Source organism: Phalacrocorax carbo, chromosome 1, assembly GCF_963921805.1.
Source record: "Phalacrocorax carbo chromosome 1, bPhaCar2.1, whole genome shotgun sequence".
Taxonomy (NCBI): domain Eukaryota; kingdom Metazoa; phylum Chordata; class Aves; order Suliformes; family Phalacrocoracidae; genus Phalacrocorax; species Phalacrocorax carbo.
In genome coordinates, this window is record NC_087513.1 from 4269709 (window position 1) to 4289840 (window position 20132).

Consider the following 20132-nt stretch of genomic DNA (forward strand, 5'->3'; position numbering starts at 1 on the left):
TGGGGGAGGGAAAGACCTCCGGGCATCTCCAGACTCCCCTCTCACAGCAGGGCTAACCTCACCCTTCAGGCAGGCTTCTCAGAGCCTTGCCCAGTTGAGTTCTGCAAGGATGGAGATCCCAAAAGCTCTCTGGACTCCTGTTCCAATAGTTGATCATCTTCACTGTAATATTTTCCCCCCCTAATACCTAGTTACAATGTCCTTTACTGCAACTTAGGTTGATTGCCTCTTGCTCTGTCACTGTGCGCCTTCAAGAAAAAACAGGTACTGTCTTTTCAATAATCTCCTACAGGCAGTTAAAGACAGCAGTGACCCTTATTGGCTTAAGCCTCAATAGCCTCTACTCTTCTGGGTCCCACCAGCTGATCTCCGTGGGTTCAGCACTGTAGGTACATGCTGGCTCTCATGTGGCAAAATGCTCAGCTTCACCAGTAGCTGCAGTGATGAGGAACAGACTGCTCAGATACTGAGAACTACTTATTTACCCTTCTCTGCCAAAATGGAGGTTGACAGCAATAGTCTCCTGGCTTAAATGCTACCTAAGTCCTTGCACCCCCTCAGTGGAGGGTGCCAGTGAGCCTGGAGAGCCTAAGGAAAATCTTGAGCAAGAGTCACCTCTGTCTAGCTAACGAGAAAGAAGAGGTAGGTGGACGTAGGTGGAATTGCAGCTCTGCTGCTTATGCGACCTTGCAGGTTCATGTTCTTCCTTGTTTAGAGATGTAATCATTTTATGAAGAACAGTGACCCGAAGAGCTGGGAACTTAATTTAATACATTTCATAAGCACCTGGGTTTGCTGCCTGATTTACTAAAAGATATCAACACAATTTTTGGTGGAAAAAAAAAAATGCCATCTGTGTGCTGGACGCTATAAATCTCAAAGGGTAAGGGCATGTTTCAATGCACGGTACACTCAGACCTCTTAATTGCCTTTCCTAAATGCCTGCTAGGTCTCCCACTGAGCTGGAGAAGGGTGCCTCAGCATGCAGGTGACCTCTGTAATGCTTGCAGGAACCATCATATTAATTTACCACCCTAAAAAGAGTTTTAAATAAAACCTCCTAGCTACTCCTTAAATCTAGGCACTGGGATGAGAGGGAAGGAGATGAGGATATGGGAAATATCCTCTTCCATCCTTCTGGCTAGGAGTAAACGTCAGGGCAAGGACTGGCATATTGCAGAGGTGAGGATGGGTTTAAAAGACAAATTGGTTATTAATTAGATCTGCAATATTAGGGCAAAATAAGTGATGGTTTCATTAGGGCAAATGAGCCAAGGGTGCTCTGCAAAGAGGGGCTGCACAAAAACTGCCTTGCAAGCCCTGCAGAAGGGCTTTAAACTATGTTTGGAGGAGGCTGGCAACAAAAGTTCAACTGATGGAGCGAAGTTCCTGTAGGAGGAGGAAATTGTCGTAGCTCTCTGAGATTAGACTCTGACTAATGGGGAGAAGATTGCTGAGAATAGGAAGGTGGAGGTGAATTAAGTTGAAAGAGATAATAAAATCATGGAGCATCTTCCTCTGAAGAAAGGAAGGAGTGAGGAAAGCAGGGAAAGGAGAATGGACATTCAGCTGTACAACGACAGGAATCAAGACTAGGAAAATTATGTCTGTAAAGGAATAGCGTGACTATGGAGGACTAAAATGAGAAAGACCAGGGACAAAGTGAGTTTCAATTAGGAAGGGATATAAAGGGTGATAAAAAAAATGCTCTGAAAAGGTATCAGAAATAAGAGGAAGGCAATGGAAATTATAAATAACTGAATTAACGGAAAATGAGAGAACAGAAATAACAACAGAGGAAAGACTGGGCCATTCATTATTTCTTATGCTTTACCCATGGAGAAAAAAAAAGAAAAGATGATGAACTGATATTTATCGGAACTACTTTTACCAAGGGGATAAGACAATCCAAAATAGCAAAAGAAACAGTTGAAGTAATTCAAAGAAGTCAGACAAATTCAAGTCAGCAGCACTGGGTGAAGTTCCCCCTGGAGCACTTCAGGCACTAGCCAGAGCAATGTCTGACTCATTAGTAATTATCTGGGAGAGCTCATGGAGAGCGGGGGAGATCCCAGAGGAAGGGAGAAGGGCAAACACAGCGCCTGTCTTTAAAGAGGGGGAAGAAGGACTTAGGCAATTATACAGCAGCCAGTTTAGCATGTAACACAGAAAAGAAATACAATAAACTGTTGTTAAACAATCAGTTATTAAGCACTTGACTGATAATAGAAATACACAATCAACCAGATTGGATTTGTCATAAATGAGTGATGTTAAAACCATCTAATTTCCATCTTTGAACCCAACAACTGTGCTGTAGAATAAGGGGGAGGGAGTATATGTCATATATTTTGAAATAAGCAGGGTTTTTAACACCATTTCACATGACATTGCCATAAACTGACCAGCAGCTATGATCTCTGTGAAATCATCTTAAGACATACTCGACAGAAAAAAACTCTATTCACACAAGAATTACTAATTCCTTTCCTTCGAATTTAGAGGGCTTTCCAAGTGGGGTCCCGCAGGGTTCGCTCCTGGACCCGATTCTAATATTTTCATTAGTTATTTGGATAACAAAATAAAGAATATATAATTACTCCGGAGGATGTGTTCCAAAATGTTGCTGGAAGATTGGAGTAATAGTATAAAATCAACCAGATTTGGTTCAGTAAGGTCATAAGCAACAAAATATGATGATGCAAAGTGGCAAATCACTGGCCAAGCAGCCATTCAAAGGAAAAAGAGCCATGAAGGAGACACTGAACAGCACACAACTGTTGCAGAAAAAGGCAAGTCTTATTCTGGGGCGTATGAACGAGGGTGTAGTAGGTGAAACATCAGAAGCAATTATTCCACTCTAATGAGGGCTCGGCTGGAATACCAGGTGTGGGTTTGGATGCCGTGCTAGGAGAAAGTAGAAGAAAGATGGAGACAAACTGTGGAGGGGCTAGAGGAAAGTGACAAGGATTATAAATGGTTCAAAAAACTTGGAGGATTTTCTTTGCTTTTTCCAGAAAGGAAAAAAAAATGTGTGAGAAGATGAAAACTATCTTCTGAGACAGAGGAGACTTATAAAAAGGATATTGACAATTGTTCTGGGTACAACAGAACTAAATTGGCTTGATTTCCCACAAAATCGTTGTTACTGGATATCTGAGAAAGAAGAAAATCCCACAAATCAAACCTAAAAGCTTTCTAATTTAAAGCAAATTTCTTTGCATTAAAATTCAGATTTCTAAATTAATTCCTAAGTCTTCCTCTCTGGAAGTCGATTAGCCTCTCGCAGGGATGGTTGGATTCTGCTCAGGGCACCGAGAGGGAACTGCAGGCTCTCTCCAGCTCTCCCGTTCCGTGAGTGTCTTCTCTAGGTGTGCCAATGCTTCCACCTTCCCTGTGCCCACCCAGAATGCAAAATATTCATGCAAATCTTGTGTTTGTGCTTTAGCACAGTTTCAAACACGCTGTTAATTATCCAACAACAGGAGGAAGCCAGGGATACAAAATGAAGCATGGGGCTTTCCCAGACCAATAACGAAATCAATCCTTCCTCCTGTGTGTTGCACAGTTTCACCAATTTTCTCTTCTAATGTGCCAGTATAGCTCTAAATAAGCAGAACGAAGAGCCTCCTTTTCTGCAGGTCTCCAACAGACAGCGTGCGGTTGACAGGGGGATGGACGTGGTGCTGCGATCCTCTCTTCCAAGGGCTAGAAAAATTAGTGAGTGTGTTGGAGTGCAAAGCACTTGTGCGAAAACACACATTACGTGGCAGGGAAACAGAGCGTTTCTCACTCTTCCCTAACAAGGAACTCCTAATTTGCAAATAAAGGAATAATACATGGATAAAGTTTGCCAGAACCATTGCTCAAGAAGGGCAGGTGATGAGGAAAAAGACAGAGGGAGTTCACAGGCTATCTGGAAGGAATATACTTCCTCTGAACTCTAGAAAGATTATGAAATAATCTGCTGGATGTCTCTGGGTAGAGATAAAGGAAGAGAGATATAAAAAAAACCCAGAAGCAGTCTCATGGTAGAGTCTATTGTACACCAACTAATGAAAAAAGGAGATTGAGGAAGGTTTTTTTTTTAAATAAAGGGGTCATGCAATGAAGAAGTGCTGGTGGACCTCAAGGAAAATGATACACCAAGGTCAAGGACATTATGAATGTTAAAGTGGGAAGGAAAAGAAGATTAAGGAGAGGTGGAGTGAATTTAAGATTTTGACTGTAGCTCACCATGGCCCTTAGGGTCTTTGGGAATTTTCTGGTGCTCTTGAAGGTGTTACCTTCCCCTTTCTTAGACTAGCACCAAGTTCTGAACGATCATACAGCATGGACAGGTTTCTTGTGGGCATCTTTCTTCTTGTAAAACACTTTGTTTATTCCATACAAGTAACATGACCATAGGCTGAGCTTCTTAATGTAGTTGGAATCATAGAATCACAGAATGGTCTTAATGTAGGTAGAATCACAGAATGGTTTGGGTTGGAAGGCACCTTTAAAAGTCATCTTGTCCACCCCCCCCGCCATAAGCAGCGTCTTCAACTAGATCAGGTTGCTCAGAGCCCCGTCCAACCTGTTCCCAGGGATGGGGCATCCACCACCTCTCTGGGCAACCTGTCCCAGTGTCTCACCACCCACATCATAAAATATTTCTTCCTTCTATCTAGTCTGAATGTACCTTCATTTTAAAACCATTACCCCTTGTCCTGTCACTACTGGGCCTATTAAAAAGTCTGCCCCCATCTTTCTTATAAGTCCCTGCAGCAGATCTGCAGCAGGGTTTTGCGGAGGGAATGACATCTGTCCTTACTTTTGGAGAGGGGGCAACTAAGCGCTTGTCAGCCCTTAATATTATTGAGAGGCACCATGGAGAGTCACTAGTACTGATGAATTTGTTGTGGATTTTACTTTGAATGGGGGCTGACCTACTGGAGAGCGGCTCTGCTGAGAAGGCCCTGGCAGTGCTGGGGGGCAGCGAGGTGACCATGAGCCAGCACCGGGCCCTTGGGGCCAAGGGGGCCAGCGGTGCCCTGGGCTGCATGAAAAGGCGCGTGGGCAGCAGGGCGAGGGAGGTTCTCCTCCCCCTCTGCTCTGCCCCAGTGAGGCCACAGCTGCAGGGCTGCGGCCAGTTCTGGGCCCCCCAGTTCAAGAAGGGCAGGGAACTGCTGGAGCAAGGCCAGCGCAGAGCTGCCAAGGGGATCAGGGGCTGGAGCATCTCCCTGGTGAGGAAAGGCTGAGAGACCTGGGCTTGTTCAGCCTGGAGAAGAGAAGGCTGAGGGGGATCTCATCAGTGCTTATAAATACCTGAAGGGTGGGTGTCAGGAGGATGGGGCCGGGCTCTTTTCAGCGGTGCCCAACGCCAGGCCAAGGGGCCACGGGCACAAGCTGGAACACGGGAAGTTCCCCCTGAACATGAGGCCAAACCCCTTTGCTGTGCGGGTGCCAGAGCAGGGGCACAGGCTGCCCAGAGAGGCTGTGGGGTCCCTTCCCTGGAGACATTCACCCCCCGCCTGGACGCGGCCCTGTGCCCCTGCTCTGGGGGTGCCTGCTCCAGCAGGGGTGGGACGGGGTGAGCTCCAGAGGTCCCTTCCAGCCCCCACCAGTCTGGGATTCTGTGATTCTGTGAATATTTACCAATAGTGTGATACTAAAGGTTTTCAACTTAAAAATCACCATATGGCCCTTGTATGATGCTTGTAGCATCCCCATTCAGTAAAGAAATAATTCCTGTTCTCAAATGGATGAAACAGAGACAAAGAGTTCAGTAATTTATATTTGGCAAATTTTGGTAAGCCTGAGAGCTGAGACCCCCTTCGTTCACTGGAGAAATGAGGTGTAAAATCAATGTTTGTACGGTCTCTGCACCTCTCCGCTTGGCCGCCTGTGGGATGCTGGGCTGGCTGTAGCTAGCACGGTTCACATGTTGCTGAAAAGGTGCATGAGGAAATGATCAGAGAGGGTAGGATGTGGTTAAAGCCTCACTTTGCAAACTGGAGCTAATGTGAGGGAAGCGTATTATGTCTCATATCCATTAAGGCCTCCAGCAATCACCTCCCACTAAGACGAAGGAGCAGCAGAGAAGGAATTGTGACTTCCTGAGGCCCAGTAGCTCCTGGAGCTGTTCCTGTTAATATTCAATTATGTGCTGCCCTGGACTTAGAGCGCTGAACTACGTCTCACTCCAGCCCCCAGGCTCAGCTGCAACAAACACAGCTGCAGGAGGCTGAGCCACAGAGAGAAACAACCCCCAAAGCAAGGTTATCAATCACACCTCCAGCCACCAGTGCAGAACCAGCACGTAGGAGGAACCATGCTTTCCACCCCCTGCCTTCTCCATCTCCCCTCTCCAGGCTGCATGGCTTTGGGAAGAGGCTGCAGGTACGAGCTGGTTATACTGTGAGCTGTGGGTGGGGTCATCAGACTCCTTTTCCCCATGTGTTTTTTATCCTCAGTGTGCTGATTGACCATATAATGTCTGCATGCACTTCCTCTCCATCTCATACCATGCAGCTTCTGCTATGGCTTTTCCTTCACCTCACCTCCCAAACCCGAGTTCTCCCATCCCCGTTGATCCATCTACCCTCTGATAAACCTCTTCCACTTCCAGACCACAGTGTTAACTTGACATTTGCAAAAGGCCACTGTGTTTGTTCTACCTGAGAGTTATATTGCTCACTCTTTTGTCTTTTTGCTTCATAAGCCCTTCAAGGCAGAGGTTATCTCCTAGGGCATGACTACATAGTGTCCAGGAAAAGAAGACCCCTGATCTCAGTTGGTGTCTAGCAGCTGTAACAGAGACAGGAGCATACACCATGATAGAGAGGATGGTTCCAATTTTATAGATTAATTGCCAGAGGTTAATGGTTCTTAACTTATATTCCAAAGTCATCCTTCCAGTAGAGGTCCATACACAACATCTCACTGTAGAACAACTAACGCCTTAGTTCCAGATAGCATCAGTGCCAGATCACTCCTATACTTCCAGGAATCCATTTGGAGAGCGTGGTATTGCTGGAGCATACGCCATTTGCGGCTGCTGCAGGAACAAATGCGGGACATAAGGGAGGTGGCACACAATACATATTTTGTGCATCCAGTTTATGCATATGAAGGCACGGCTTTTTTTAGCTTGCAGTTTGTCACGCTGAAACTGTCTGTTGCCTCAAAACTAATCGCAATTGAGATGAGAGCGGATGTTATGCGTGGCGTTAGGATAACTATCCTGCAGCGGCTGGTCCAAGCAAGGTGCAGCTGGTAGAGGAAGGACATACAAATTCAGCCTTTGTTCTCAGGTGAGAATGGGTCTGATCCTGTCGTCCGGTCCTGGCCTGACCATCATCCCTGTGTTCGCCTCCCAGCGCTCGCTGAGGCGGAGATGCAAGGCTAGAGCTCTCCCATGCCATTGTCTCAGTTTGTCAGTTGGGAGGGCTCCAGCCTAGGTAGGAACTCAAAAGCTTCCCTTCTGTCCCTGAGGAGATACCCCAGGCTTGGCTATTGTCAAGCCTAAGCCAACTCGGAGCCTCAGCTGCAGCAAGGCTACACCGGAAAGGTAGAGCGGGGTTGTAGGACTCAGCAGGCTCAAGCCTGTAGTTGGCATTGCTTGTCACTGAGTTATGTAGGCGTCTCAGCGGCTACGCATCTACTGACCACGTTTGGAAGAGGTGTGGATGGGGGGTCTTTGCCCACAGCTTTAGTGCCAAGACAAACAGAGCACTAGACTGGCAAGCTGTGCTAGCTCTAAGGACAGCCCAACCTGGCTCCTCTGCCATGTTTTGCTTTGGGAGCGACGTACAAGCTAGATCGTTCCCCAAAACTAGAGAGAGGCATTTCCAGGTATGAACTTTTCCCTTGCCTACGATGACATTCCTTGAGTTCCTCTTCTGTTTTGCTTTGAAAATAGTTTGTTCCCTGAACTACCCTGGTTCCTCTGCTTTTCCATGATATCTCTTGCCTGCCAGGATCCGGCGGTGCTGCGGCTCGGCGTAGCTACGCATAGACTAATTGGCTGGTATGTAGGTGTTGGGTGGCTGGAAGGTGGCTGCCAGCCCTGGTGCGTTATGGCTAAGTTCTGCTCCAATTTCTGATCTGGATCGCTCCCTTCTGCCCCTGTGGCAACTTGCAGAAATATAACCGTCTTTGAAATTCTGTTTTCTCCCAAGTAATCTGAAATTAATTATTTGGCTCAGAAGCTTTTGGGAGAGAGGGATGGACACATACATGAACAGAAAAGCAGCACAGCAGAATGTTCATTTCCTTAGGGAGGCAGCCTAAAGAAATATAAGCATTTATTCTCATCTGTTGCTGGGCTTACGACCCACACAAATAACAGGGGAAAGCGAGCAGGCAGCCGACTGCAGAATAGGAACAGGGAAAATGACTCAGCAAGCTTGGCACCAATCTGGAGAAAATGCAGGTACATTATAACCTTGCTCTAGCATCAATCTCGTCCGTGACATGACGTAGAAACAGCAGCTAGCGTAGGGATTTGCATCTGACGGAAACATTCTTTCTGATAAATGGTTTAGCTCTGCTCATGCAAATAGTTCTATACAGGAGCAGAGCAGGCGAGAGGCTCCCTTCATATTTTCTGGCAAGGGAGAGAAAAAGTCCAATGGAAACCTCTCATTGCTTTTTAAATATCCCTTTTTTTTTCTGTATTGGTCGACAAATAGCTGCCGAATTAGAGTTTCATGCTTTGTTCATGTCATTTTTCCTAAGATCAGTATTTCCTGCTACATCACCTTAGAAACTCGATCAACAAACACTCTGCTCTACACGTAAACAAAGCTTTATTTTACCCTATTTTTGACAGCAGGCAGTGTTTTCGAAACCAGAACATTTCAGGTTCTCTGGGCTATTTGCCTCAATTTCACAAGTTGGTTTTGTTTCTGAGGGCCTGTCAGCATTGTTTATACCTAGATCTGTTTCAGTAGTAATGTTTTCATGTGAGTGGTAAAGAAAATGTATTACTGCAAATTGCTTTCTGGAATCAGGCTTTCTTCCATTCAGTCGAGAGTCTAAATGAAACTGCACTTTCTAACACATGGGAACTAAAGAGTGAAACAAATTATAAAGAGAAGTGAAACGAGAAGATCCAGTTTCAATGACAAAAATGAACAAAAAAAGCAGCAAAGACAACACTGACAAGTAAGCAGGACCGTCTCCAAAGCTCAAGCTCGAATAAAACCCAAGAGTGTTATCTCTAACAGAGGAACTGAAGAACTCTGCCGAGCCCTTTAACCATTTCCTCATGGAATAGCATCGGATCTCGTCCTGACCCCACAACGAGGGTCTTTTTTATTATTATTATTATTGTGGAAAAATAGACCTGGAGCCCCATAAAGTTTTCTTACTTGCTTTCACAAGATGAGCACTTCCCAGGTAACTGCTGTGAAAACCCGAATTAATCCAACAGCAAACGGAGGATTTTATTTGGCAGTTTTAAAAACCTGCACAGGAACCCCAGCCATTGAGCTTCCTGTGGTCCGCCACAACACAAAGACAGAGTCCATCAGATAGGGATTAGTTTTAAGGCAGATATTAAAGCCTATCACATGATGAAAGATTTTCCTATACATACACCTCAATGGGATGCTTTAAATTCCGTGCGTGCGCATGTATATGCACGTGTACGTGCACGCCGGTGTTTATTCGAACCTTTCTCATCCACAGGCGGATGTAGCCTTGGGCTTCTTCAGGCCTTTCCAAGGAACATGAACTTGGGAGGGGAGAGGGAGAGAGAGAGGAGAGTCACCTTTAAACCTCACATTTTCGAAAGGAAGTTTTTGAAGGAAACAGGCTCAGGTGGAAGGAGCCAAGATCGTAAAGATTTTGTAACTAACAACATTTTTAAGAGGCGGCAGAATCCCTGCTCTTTCTTAGTGCAAGACCTCATTGCAAGAATTTAAAGCAAATTTGGGGAAAAAAGCGCCCTTTTTACAGAAATGCATTGTTTTGCTTTTCTGCTCGGCTGTAACCTAAAGCCTTGACAAAATGAAATAAAGCTGTGTGACGATGCACTGTCACTGCTGCCGCCACCACTCTGCCTCCTGCAAATCTCCCAACGTCATGCACCGATCTCCCCATCAGAGCCCGGTAAGGGAGCGATGCCTTCTCCCTCCAGCCTAAATCCTGCACCAGACAAACTTACCCTTCGGCTTTGCACAACACGGCTCGGGTTTGCAGCAAGCGGCTCTGCCTGAGGTGCCGTTTCCCAGGGCTGGTGTGGCTAGGTAACTCTCTTCCCATGACACAGCAGAACAGCAGCAGCAGCAGCAGCAGCATAAAACAGATCGGTTCTGGCAGTACTCCTAGAAGAATACTTTATATCCCAGCTCCAGGCTCTTTCTCCTTTAAGGATGATCTGAAGAAGGGAATATGGAATAAAGAGAGGCTTAGTGCGGGAGGGAAATAAGCCCCAGGGAGATAGAAAGTGAGGCACGCTGGAGCTAGAATCTGTGGCGGTGGGACAATCTGGATAAAATGGCAGAAAAGAACCCAGAGGTGGAATGCCCCCCACCCCAAACTGTCTGAGGAAGGACATATAAGTAAAGATGAAGCATAGGGTGGGTAGAGGGAAGACCCTGAGAAGAAGGAAGGAAAGGAAGATGAACTGTTTCTCAGTCAGTTAACTCTTTTCAGCTAAAATCATTAATAATTTCTATGAAACTCGTGCTTATGTATTGAAAAATAATGGTAGAGGTATCCAAAACGCTGATTGATTATGTACGCAGCTCGTCGCACAGGCACTCAGAAATGAGTGGGGTGGAGGACAGGTACTTTAACTCCAAAAGCATTAATGGGAGAGCAAAGGGAGATTATCTGTCATCATTGCCAGGACTGGGCTTGTGGCGTCGGACCGGGCGGCTCCGATCCCCTCCCGCAGCTGATGGGACACGCAACCGGCATCAGTGTCAAGCCCACAGATGGGGAAAAGGTTGTTTATGTGATTCCCTTAGAGAAAACTCGGTGGGACGCTGAAGGAATTAACTTCCAAACTTAGTGTTTATTGCATCCCTGGGTCATCCTTTAATCTGCCGAGGGGCTGTGATTTCCAGCAGAAGCTGTAAGGAAGAAACGAACGCGGCACGCTTTGCCTCCTTCAGTTTTTAACTGCAAATCTGTCCCCCCTCTACAGGCTGCCCCCTCGGACCTTGCACTTGGCCACCAACACCGATGCGATGCCACCGTTTCGGGTGCAGAATCTGGGGAGATCCCTTGGGAACTGTGTGTCGCCTTCCATGCAGAAAACCCCGAGACCCCCCCCTGTGCATCAGCCGGCCCAGCAGAGGTTCGGCGGTGGGGACCATGGCGGGCTTTAGCTTCCAGAACCCCAAATCCTGGGGGCAGAAGGAGAGAGCTGGGGAAAAAAACCAAAAAAAAACCAAACCCAAAGCAAACCCAAAGCAAACCCAAGGCAGTTCAGCACCGCAGGCAGAACAGCAGCCTGAGGAACGCCGGCTGCCCGCCCGGCCTGCCCCAACCCCGGCCGCAGGCAGAGGGATGGAGCGGGGCGGCGGGGGGGCCTCGCAAGGGACGGAAAATGTCTTCGTCTTCCCTTTGCTCCTCTCCGAGGGGTGGCTGGTTGTATACGCGGCTTGCATTTTTTTTTTTTTCCTTGCAGTGGCAAGCGTAGGTCCCTAGGAACGCTTCCTTCCAGCCTCTCGGTATTTGCAACCTGCTGCAGAAACCCGACGGTATCAGAGGTTCGCTGCCCTACCGACCGGCGGAGTCAGAAACCGCGGTCGCGACCCCCGCACCAACCCCGCACCGCCACCACCGCTCGCCTCTCCAGCCTGCTTAGTCTGACACAAGTTGGGTTTCTTTTTTCTTGTTCTCTGTTGTTGTTGTTGTTGGGGTTTTTTGTTGTGTTTTGTTGTTTTTTTTTGTTGTGTTTGTTGTTGTTGTTGTTGTTTTGCTGCCGCTTCCAGCACCGGGACCCACCGCGGCCGCAGAGGAGCGCCGGCTCCCGCACCCTCCGAGAGCGGGGTCTGGAAGCCGGGAGCGCGGCGAGCGGTTGTTTCCCTCATTCCCTCAGCGCCGAGCAACGCGGGCGGTGCAAAGAGGGGAAAAAAGGGAGGGAAAAAAAAAAAAGAAAAAAAAAAAAAAAGAGGAAAAAACCCCACCTGAATTAATAATAAATACAGCAGGCGGGAGCGCGGCGGCGCGCCCTGCCCGGCCGGCGGAGGGCGGGAGGTGTGAGCCCCCCGGGGCAGGGCGGCGGGGGTCGCAGCCCCCCGGGGTGGGCCGGGGGTACCGGCGGGTCCGACGGTGGCGGTGGCGTCACGTGAAAGTCCCCTTTAAGTTTCCATAGAGAGGCCCTCCGGGTGTCACATGATGGACATGATATAATGAAACAACATCGTGGGGAGGGAAGCATTGGGGGAGCCCGGGGAGGCGGCGGCGGCGGGGCGGCGGGGTGTCCCGTCCCCGTCCGTCCCGTCCCCCCCCCCGCCCTGCACCTGTCTCGGTGCCCCGCAGCGATGCGGTGACCCCCCCCCGCCCCCGCCGCCGGCGCTGCCCGTGGCCACCCTCGTCCCTCCGGGTGGAAAAGGGGGAAAGGCGGCGGAGCAGCCGGCGGAACGACGGGCCGCTCTCTGAGGTAACTTACCGGCGGGACGCGGGCAGGGGGCTGCCCGCCGGGACGCGGGGTTTGCGGGGGGTTTGCGGGGGAAAGCGGCGGTCGCGCCGTGTTTGCGGGGTGGCGGTGTTTGGGGTGCGGGGTGGGGGGTGTGTGTGCCTGTGTGGGGGACACACACGGGGACCGGGGGCGCGGCGCTGTCCCCGCGGAGCGGCGGGCGTGTGCGCGCCCTCCCGCCCTCCATGTCCGCATTCCAGCTCATGTTGCGCAGATAAAATTCAAACTTGAGGTAAACACAAGCGGCGGGGGTGTGTGTGTGGGGGGGGGGGTGAGGGAGGCTTGCTCCATCCCGGCTCCCGCCGCCCCCTCCCCTCCCCGCCGCTCCCCCCCACCCGCGGAGCCCCCCACGCACCTGGGCCACCAGCGACGAGCCCCTCACCGGGGCCGCCGGCGCCGCGCTCCTGTTCCCCTCACGGGGAGGGAGATGGCGGGCGCCCCCCCCCCCACCCCCTTTCCCTACGCCGCGCACCCCTTCGTAGGACACGGCAAGTGTGTGTGCGTGGGGGGGGACGACGGACATAGAGCGCGGCAGGTGCGCGGGACGCTGTCGCGACATGGGGGGTGTGTGTGTGTGTGTGTGTGTGCTTATCGCGACGTGGGGGAAGGAGCGAAGTGACAGCCGAGCTGCGGCGAAGAGGGGGGAGGACGGGACTGCGCCGTGTTGTTTTTCCTCGCTGCGTGGGTATCCCGAATCGAGCAAAAATAACAACAATCCCCCCCCAAAATACCCCCTCGCCCGGGGGGGGGCCGGTCCGCATTTCCAAGTGCGTATGGAGAAAACAAGATGCGGCCGCGGGGCGGGGGGGGTGGGGGGGAGGCGGGGAGGGCCGGGCCGCGCCGCCGCTCGCCAGCCCGGGTCCGTGACACAGGCGGTGCCGCCGGCAGCGGGTATATTTAGCACTTCCCCCCCCTTCTCTCCCCGCCCCGGCCCTCCGCATGCTCCGCGCCCGGTGCGAGCGAGCGAGAGGGCGAGCGGAGGGTGATGGAGGCGGCCCGTCCTGCCGCCCCACAGGTGGGTGCGTGAGGGGAGGAATGCGGGGGGGGGGGGGGGGCAAGGACCCTGCGGGGAGAAGCGGGAGCCGTGAGGGGAGCGCTGGAGCGGGCGCCTCCACCCCTGGGGACGGAAGGGAGGCTCCCTGAGGGGTGTGCGGTGAGGCGAGTCGAGCGGTGGGGGAGCGGGGTCCGGGTGCGGGGCGAGGGGGACGAGAGGGGCCGGTTGCCGCGGGTAGAGGCGCTTCCTGCCTGTGGCGCAACGCGGGGCTGTTGCGGGATTGCGGGCGGGGAAGGGCCGGGCGGCCATGGCGGCGGCGGGGGAGGGGGGACGGGGTGTGAGGGCGCGGCGGCCCCTCGGGGAGGGTGGGGGGGGGTTCTCTGAGGGCGAACGGCCTCGCTGAGGGCGGGAAGCGCGCGCGACCCCTCGACGCGCGGGCAGCGGCCCCCGCCTGGCGCCTTCTCAGCACTGCACCAAGGCGGTGGGACCGGTGGGCACGCCCACCGCGCCGGGCTGGGCCAATCGCCGCGCCGCTGAGTGGCCGGACCCCCCCCTCCCTTCCCTCCTTACCCACTCCCCCTCCCCTCTGCCCGCCCTTGGCAGGGCGCGAGCGCCGCCCGCCCCCGCCCACCCGCCTGTTTGTTATGGTCGGGGCCACGTGCCGCCGGCTCAGGCGGTCACGCGGCCCGGCCTCGCGCCGCCCCCGGCCGTCGCCCGCCCGCTGACAGGGGGACCCGCGGGGTGAGGGGAGCCGGCTCGGCACGCCCCGCCGGCGGCGTCTGAGGGGCACCGGGGCCGACCGCCCCCCCCCGGGGGGTCCCGGGGCCCTCCCGACAGAGGCAGGCGCGGAGAGGGAGGCGGCCGGGACCCCCTCGCCGCGGGGCCTCGGCCGCCGTGCTGCTGAGGGGAGCAGCTCTTGCGGCCCGGCCCCGTGAAACCTCCCGAAGGGCCTGGCCCTGGCCAGCGGGTCTCTCCAGGGCCGACCTCTGACAGCCTCTCTAGCCTCCGGAGAGGGAGGTTTTTCTCTCCGGAAGAGAGCTGTTTATGCCCAGTGATATTTTTTTTTCACTCTTTTTTTTTTTACCCCCCCCTCCTTCCATGCTGTCCTGCGTAAGCCACAGCAGTAGCTACGTATTTGCCTAGCCCGGCGTTGTTAAGGCATGCCGCTTTATGTAGGTAACGCAGGGGAATGCCATGGGGACTGTGTTTAGCTGTCGGTCTCCTGAGCCCGAAACCTTGAGCCTATTTATAGGTAGGTTGGGCAGTCTTTAGCGTGAAGGACTTGTGCCACGTCCGTATCTGCGGCAAAGCGAGGTATCTTAAATGGTGGCGTCTTGTTTCCTACAATTCTTTGTTTCTGGAAATAGGGTTTTATGGAAGGCTCTGGAGGAATGGTTGCTAATGGGGTACGAGAAGTCAGGAGTTGAGGAACGTAATGCCATTTTAATGTAACTTCTCGGGTAGCAGAACAAACAGTAAAGGGATACTCAGTTCTAGAACGGCGGCTTTCAGCTTGCGGGCGGTGGACCCCAGCTGTCTGCAAACAACTTATCTGGGGTCAGTAGGAAGCAACAGAGGAAATGGCATCAGTTTTCTGTAGGCTTGTGTTCCTTATACAGGTTTTTGCACTACTGAAGATTCCGGGGCTGACTGCCTTTCTAGATCACGAAAATATTTTGGTTTAGAATAAGCAGAGTAGGGCTGCGTTTTGTTGTCTGTGTTCCTACTGTCCTCTTAAAAAAATTAAAATACAATATATTTTTAAGAATTACGTAACCATTAATAACATTGTGACTCTCAAATAGCCTTAAAGAGTTAAATAACAGCAGATGAACGAGAATAGTCAGGAAGAGGAGAGGTGGTTTTATAACTAAGGACGAGGATGGTGCACAGATATTTAAAACTGCTTTGGAGTTGCACCGAACAGGAGTCTTCACTTAGCAGTAGTAGTATTTTAATGCCCTATAAATACAGAATGTGAGAAGGAGGATTGAAAGATCAGATTTGCAATTTTGTGCCGGACTAGTCCAATAAACGGATCAGGAACACTTTGCAATGCTTTATGTGCTTTCACTTCTCTTCTATCGTAACTTTATCAGTACAATTTTTTGCATCTGAAATTATGACATTTTCCAGACACTGGCTGGTGTTGATGAGGAGGGAATCTGGCCTTAAAACAACAAGGGGGGTAATGGCTCTGGAATGAGTGAGAGGGCTGGGGTAGCAGTTGGCTGTGCTCGGCATAAGCTGTGGAGAGCTGGGGTTTTGGGTTGGTTACAGGGGTCATTTGAAGTGGTGTGATATGTAGAAATATGTTTATTCAACCTGGGTAGTGTTTACTTGCTCTGTATGGGTATATCTGCATATCTTCGGGTTTATTTTTGGGGGATGGCGTTGTGGGGTCAGGAGGGGTGGGTTGGGGGTGGAATCCACCTTAAAATAGGAGTTAATAGGGGGCAGTTGCTCTGTTAGAGGTTTGAGAATACTGGAAGGTGCACAGTAACAGAGCGTGCCAGCCCCTCTGATTTTTGGGTGTATGTGGAATTGATGCACCAGGAAATTGCTTTCTCTGTTTTTGTTGGTGCGATGCAGTTAACATAAAACGAGTCCTTTGGATCCCACATCCCATTTTGCTTTAATACAACTAACATCATTTATCTTCTTAGACGGCTAGAGGAAAAAATATTTCATTTTGTAACTTAGTTCACCTTCTCTTCAGTTGCTGTCAGTTTATGACGAGGCACAATGTGTGCTGTACGCGATGTTCTACAGAGCTGTTTTGGTGACAAATACAATGTATATGAAAAAAGAGCTATGAAAAATAGGTGTTGTGCCAGTTCTCTTCTATAAAAACAATACCGCTTCACCGTTTAAAGAGGTACTCAGAGTTTCATTTTAGGATCTAGTGCCTTGCCAAATTTAAGTGGCAAAAAGGTCGCTACTTTACTCTTGTAAGTACTTAAAAAGCATATAGAAAAGAAATATCTAAACCAGAGTTTGTATTGGGAAGTAGTAAAACCTTCTTCTGCTTTAATAAAAAGGGAAATTGTGAATTTATTTTAAAAACGTGTTGTTTTTGCTACTAGTAGCCTATTAAATGGTTAAAATTAAGAGAATCTCTTTAATCCAGGCTAGATTATTTTTTTTCCAGTTGCTGTAATCACGTGTTTACTGTATTTCTTTTATATTTAAAAATAAAAACAGAGTCATGTTTTTTGTCCTCTCGTGTATAGTACAACTAACTGTAGTCGATCATGCAGTATTTGCCCGGTGTTCCGTAAATGTCTTGCTCCTGGAATTACTGGTAGTACCAGAGCATTAGCTTAAAAATATGGTAACATAAAGGGTAAGAGTGCTTGCTGGAATACGAAGTGAAAAAAAAGTTTTTCCTCAGCAGTTCTTTCAGGTCAGTTTGATGATAATTTTGGATCCCGACTCGTGGCTTTCTAAATGACTGGAGATGGAATTAATGGGGCTGCAACTGTTTGTCACAAATTTAGGCATAAACAGTGTTTTTCTTTTGGCTCTGGATTTAATGCAAACACAGTATAAACTCCACTATCCTTTTCCAGCCCTTGGGGATGCCGCACCTCAGCCAGCAGATGCGACATTGTTGTCTTAACAGCGAGGCTGGTTGTCGGGGTTGTTTTGTTCTGAGTTTTACCCTTACCGAGGTCGGAGATTTCACCCTTCTGTAGATGCCTGCTCTGGGCACTGAATGCTTGCAGGGGGCCCTAATTCATGAATTTTCATGAGCTATCTTTAGCTCTGGAAGGAAAGTCCCCTGTATCGTGCTTTTTCACAGATGTGAGTTTGGAGATCTCTGAAAGCCTGGCATCTGTATAGCAAAAATATTAATTATGGTAGTAAAGCAGTCGAGCTGAAAAAGTTTTATAAGTTTCTTAAATCAAGTGATATATTTGGCAGAACAGTAAAGTGCTAATTGTAATAATATGCATGTTTTAAATAGTTTTAATCAATATGGACATTGGAGTTTTGCTATTGACAACGGTTTATTTTATGAAGGCTGTAGCCTAAACATGTGGGAAGTTTTGTGGATGAGGGGAGATGGTACTGCTCCGGAACTAGCTTTCACAGTCAGCTGAATTTCAGTGTAATGTTACCTGAAAACTAGTTTTTCATAATTATTGTGTTATGAAGCATTAGTGAGGCATTGCTGATAGTGAGGTTTGTATTTTTTTATTCTTTCTAGGCTAGAAATTTGTTACTAAAGTATAAAGAAAAAAACCTTAGAAACAAATGATTCAAAGGGCATTTGTAAGACCATTTGTAAGCTCTGATTTTACAAACGCTCCTCTGAATATGTCTTGTTTAAGGAGTAGGTCCTGCTGAAGAATGAAAATTGTGTAATTACCTAGCAAGTATGCAGAGCCAGTAAATACAAAGGTACTAAAGCAGTCGTATTTTCTGTCCTATATTTCAAATTCTTACTCTCTTGCAACCAAACCCATGATGTGCTTACATGTAGAGAATGCTGCCACAGTAGTCTAACCTTAACAGAAAACTCGCGAAGTCAGCATGCTAGTAATTCAGAGGTTCTTTCTTTACCCCCTTCGTGTCATCTCACGAATTGTCAGAAGCAGCAGCTAATTACCCGGGTGGGAAGATGGGATGAACAGAATGGGGAGAGGGAAACCTGCTGAGCATCATGCTCTGCTGTCACAAAATTGAGGTATTTCTGATGTTCCTCTTTGCATACAGGAACAGGCTGATTTGCCTGTGTGCTACACCAAAACGTAGCAGTCTGAGTACAGCTACTGTCGTGGGCTGAGCCTGAAGTAATCCTGATTTTTTCGTAGTGCTTACTGGCTTGCGCCCGCATAACTTCTCCCGAGACAGGTGCAGTGAGTTTTTGGATCTCTCTGGAAAACATCCCCTGAATCTGGGCTAATTTTTTTTTCTCTGTGTTGTTTTGGGTATAATTTTGATAGCATATACATTTTCAGAAAAGAAAGATGGCATTTATATTTATTTGGTAACACTGTGGATGGAATACCCAGAAAATGTGCTAATTTGAATAATACTTATGTTCAGGTTATTGAATTTCAGCGTGACTGTAGTAGCTGCTGTAGGAGCTTCTGCAAAAATAGAGGTGTAAATACATAAATTACAGTGTGCAGAGGCAGTAAGGTAGAATTGAACTGATGTTCAAATTTTAGCCTATTCGGGGAAAAAAAAAATCAAGCATTGTCTCTGTTTTGTCGTGGCTCCTATTTCAGTTGACAAAGTAAAGGTGTTTCCCAGGGGCCAGATGCTGGATGGTTGGTGGTAGCTCATCCAGAAGACCTGTGTTCAAAGCTGAACATACCACCTTTTTGTGTTTAATTACTGAAATTTGGGAAATTTCTTGTTACCCAGTTAGTGTCAGCAGCTGTGAAGCCTCCTGGGAGGGAGAAGATGAGTCTAACCACGGTGTTTACTTTTAGCAGGAGGAGAAGTGGGAGGTTCCTGGCTATTGTTGGGATGTGTTTTGTGAACTGAAAGCGATGTTGACTTGCTGTATCATCAGAGTTCTGCAGTTCGGCATTTTTAGTGTCATTTCCTCCGCACCACCCCTTTTTTTCCTTTTTTTCTTTTTTTTTTTTTTGTGTAGTGTAACTTCACCTGTTAATCTGTTAACACCTGCTGTGTCATCTGTGGTCCTTGGGACGCCTTTATGTTCTACTTTCTGTGACTTTATGGCAGTGCCCCAGGGTCCTGGAGCAATCAGGATTACTTTTGTCCTTTCAATAGAGAACAGGATTCCAAATGCATGAGCAGCAATAGATCTGTTTTCTTGATAAGATGTACCTATAGAAAAGACATGGGTAAGAGAAGCCTAAATGGAGCAGCAATGCTAAAATCCTGCAGTATTAAGTACTGCTTGTGTTCTAGGGCAGATGTCGGTGATGGTTCGACTGCATGAAATATTATGCTTGTTGCAAAGAGGCTTTTAAGTGCAGCAGAGGGATGTGTGAGTATCATTGCCCTCTGCCGGAGGAAATCAGCAGGACAGTGCTGTCTGGTGGGTCCGAACTGCCAGCGCTACCCGAAACTGCTGCGTGGGCTCCTGGATGGAGTTCCCTCCCTCCCTTGTCACTCTGGCTTCCTTGTCAGCTCGAGTTCGGAGCTATGCTCTTTCTTCTAGAGCTGCAGTCATGGCCCCTATTCAAGCCAGATCGTCTGATTCCTCCTCTTTCCTTCTTAGCTGTGTCCGTGGGCATCTGCTCAGTGAAGCCTGTGGCTGTTGGTATAAACAGGAAGCCAAACAGTGGATCCAGCATTGCGGGACCTGCTGCTTCTCCAAAGATTATTGTCCTGGAGCCACAACTGATTCTGGTAGTTTCTGCAGAGAATTGCACAGCCTTCCCATAAAAAAGGAAATAAACCGACTTTAATCTTGGGATTGTTAGCCCGGTCAGTTTTTGGTAATCCAAAGATAACCATAAAACAATATTGACCTAGAAATCAGTATTTTGAATGTAAAAGATACTTAAA

At 49.0% G+C, this 20132-nt stretch overlaps 2 long non-coding RNA genes across 6 annotated transcripts in view; one reads left to right on the forward strand and one right to left on the reverse strand.

The window, feature by feature from the left end:
• Positions 1-6805: 6805 nt before the first annotated feature.
• LOC135311890 (uncharacterized) lies at positions 6806-11515 on the reverse strand. 2 transcript variants are annotated; one of them, XR_010371435.1, is made up of 3 exons: positions 11156-11515; positions 10154-10366; positions 6806-7039 (listed from the first exon to the last, which is right to left on the reverse strand). It is a non-coding gene; the product is annotated as an uncharacterized LOC135311890 (long non-coding RNA). The 2 variants fall into 2 exon arrangements; XR_010371433.1 differs by lacking the exon at positions 6806-7039 and adding an exon at positions 7048-9721.
• A 600-nt stretch (positions 11516-12115) lies between these two features.
• Positions 12116-20132, forward strand: part of LOC135311887 (uncharacterized) — a 128512-nt gene continuing 120495 nt past the window's right edge. For all 4 annotated transcript variants that reach the window (XR_010371426.1, XR_010371430.1, XR_010371432.1 and 1 more), the window contains exon 1: positions 12116-12604. This is a non-coding gene — a long non-coding RNA (uncharacterized LOC135311887). The remainder of the gene's footprint in view (positions 12605-20132) is intronic.